The following is a 3295-nucleotide window of genomic DNA, read 5'->3' on the forward strand; positions in this document are numbered from 1 at the left end:
AAGGGTGGAATGTATGAATGCTCTTTTAAGCCAACCCTCCTCTATGGAAGAGAAGTGCTGATGTTGTTGAAAGGGAAGATGAATTGTTTACATAGAATTTGTTGTATAATAATTGTAAGGGTGAGAAATGTGGAGTTAAGTAGGAGTGGTAGAAGGCTTGGTGTAAGTGAAAGGAATGATGAGTGTGTTGTGAGAAGGTTCAGTCATGTTGTAAGAATGGAATATGACAGATTTGTAAAAGAAGTGCACAAATCGGCAATGTATGAATGGGGGAGGAGAGGAATAGGCTATCTAGGAAGAGCTGGATAGATGGCGGGAAAGAGACATTGGAGAGGAAGACCTGTAACAGCCAGGAAGAGAGAGATAGCATGTTAGATATATATAAGTGATGAAAGGTGCAGCGTATGTAGAGGCGACTGACACGCTGTTGGGGAACCTTCTGTGTAGGTGTATGAAGTGGCTACTGATGTGGAAGCTTTCTTCACAGCAAGTTGGTCCATGATTTAACAGTTTGTAGGAATGGGAGAGTGATTATCGTTTGTCCTTTGCTTGGTAAGTATTGGGAGAACCGTAATATTCAGGAAGCATGTGGGTTTGTGCAGTGCAGAATGTCGAGTGTTCTACAGTCTCATGGGGAACAGTCTATAACAAAATTCCTTGCAGTGTAGAAAGAGAGAGAGAAAAACACAATTGTATGATAAAATGGACTGTTATTTATTAATTGTGTATATATCAGTTAAGCTTGGAATACGCAGTAAATACATGTACTGTATGTATATGGAAATCACATTACATATGTGGACTGCATATGTTACACTACTACCTACGTTTTTCGTCTCCTGGTAGTTTCTGGAATGTATCTACTCTTGATAAGGGGACCAGATGTATATATGTATATATATATATATATATATATATATATATATATATATATATATATATATATATATATATATATATATATATAACTGAATTTGAGAAACATTCTATATAGTAAATTTAATTGGTTTTCTTTGACTCGTGGCAGATTTGAGGATATTTTTATAGAAGATATTTTTTCCCCTCACATGTGTCATGTTCTTACATTTCAAAGGTCCTTCATTTTGAAATGGAAAAAAGAAGCCAGGAGATTTTTGAGAGTCCGCACAATATATATAATATATATGTGTGTGTGTTTATAATTATTTTAACTATATTTTAAACCTATCGAATATTGAGGGTTAAGTATACCTTAGTTTAACCAGACCACTGAGCTGATTAACAGCTCTCCTACGGCTGGCCCGAAGGATTAGACTTATTTTACGTGGCTAAGAACCAATTGGTTACCTAGCAACGGGACCTACAGCTTATTGTGGAATCCGAACCACATTATAGCGAGAAATGAATTTCTGTCACCAGAAATAAATTCCTCTAATTCTTCACTGGCCGGCAGGAGATTCGAACTCGGGCCCTGCAGCGTGCTAGCCGAGAACGGTACCAACCAGTCCAACGGAGAACTTGAAGGGAATAAACAGATGTAAGTTTTCATGAACTTAGTAATTTCTCCCACAGATAGAATATTCCTGCACTTTGAATATGGCTTTTCCTTTCATAATGTTAAACTGATCTTTCTGAATAAATAGCGAGTTATGTTATCTGTAATTTGATTAATATTCGGAGGTTGACTAACTCTGAGTAACAGAGGAATACCAGTTTTTTTTTTAGAAAATAAAATAAGATTATGAAGGTAACCTCCAGTTGATCAAGGGAAACGTTGTCGTGGTGATTCTCTCGTTGAAATGACAATTGTCATAAACTTGACGTGATCATGCGATAAGGGTTTGCTTTTTTAATTTATATGAAGTAGATGTTGTACAGGAGTAATAAGAATACTATACAACGTAATTGCAAATAATTACTCAGGTTCAATGTAAAGTGAAATAACGATCCGTTATGTAGCGCACTTCCAATTGATTTTCAAATGCTGGGAAGATTAGATAGTTTTTACTGTTATTAGGAGGTCTGAATATGTATTCGTGTACTCCAAGCGAGAAAGCATTTAAATTGCTGATCAAGGTTCCGTTGAAATTAAATCCACTTGTGAAAAATATCAGTTTTCATGCTCAGAAAAAAACCGAAATTAAAATTTTCGGCTGATAATAGTTCCTTATCTCCGGTTCATTTTATGCAAATGAAAGCCTATTTAAAGGCAGCGGATGAACTTCGTTCTCCTTTGATTACTTTTGTGGTTAAAGGTGAGTTTTATTTCCATTGGTTGTGATCGTTAAGTTTCTGTTAGATTAAAACGAAGAATGATTTTATTTTGTGACACATTTGGTAATTTAAATGCGAAGGTGGATTCACTTTAGCGCATACTGTTCTTAAGGCTAGGAAGATTTCTCTCTCTCTCTCTCTCTCTCTCTCTCTCTGTGTGTTGGATTACGACGTATATCTTCACCTTAATGAAGGTGCGAGGTTTTGGATTACCTCATTAGGAGACGAGGTTTCGAGTTCCCTGATCGTCAGCTGGAACAACCATCACGGGAAGTCAGTTGGGGAAAATAGGATTAATTAAGGTACAGATATTGGGACAATTAACACTGCTTGTTTTCAAAGTAAGCCTATAAACGTGGGGTCGTCTCAGTACTCTTAGTACCCTAATGGATACAAATCCAGTGAAGTCAGTGGAAGGTGCAAAACACTTGCATAGCAGAGACCCACTTTAAGAGCCGGCGCTGGCATAAGACCAGCATAATCAGCAATATCAGAGACGCACATTTCTTGTAGCAGACAAAGCACAACTTCAAAGAAATGACGCTTTATCTAGCTTGGGCACTCAGCTGTATTTTGCGTTCTGTAGATTAAACTGACCTTATGCCAGCACGGGTTGTTACTGTTTGAACTCTTTCTGTAACTGTAATTTATTTGCTCTCTCTCTCTCTCTCTTTGTAACTAATTATTTTTACTCTGTCTCTGTAACTGTAATTTTAGTCTTTCTCTGTAATTAATTTATTCAACTGTTTTTCAATTAAATTTTCAGGCTTCATTCAGAATGGATATCTGTCCATCTGCCCACTACAATTCGTAATCTGCACCTCGCCAAAGGATATTCCCTGATGCAACAACAATATGAAATATGAAAAGAGTATAGACTATTGCTTTTAGTAATTTAAGGCACACCTCTGTTTGACAGCTTCGGAAATTTTTTCAAGAAAAGTTGCTGATCGATCGATCTCTGACATTCATTTCCGCTCAGCGCAGGCGTGAAAATCATTGAATGGCAACCAGTCGTGTCCGAGTTTAGATTTTTGTGGAA

Source organism: Macrobrachium rosenbergii, chromosome 46 (assembly GCF_040412425.1).
Source record: "Macrobrachium rosenbergii isolate ZJJX-2024 chromosome 46, ASM4041242v1, whole genome shotgun sequence".
Taxonomy (NCBI): Eukaryota; Metazoa; Arthropoda; class Malacostraca; order Decapoda; family Palaemonidae; genus Macrobrachium; species Macrobrachium rosenbergii.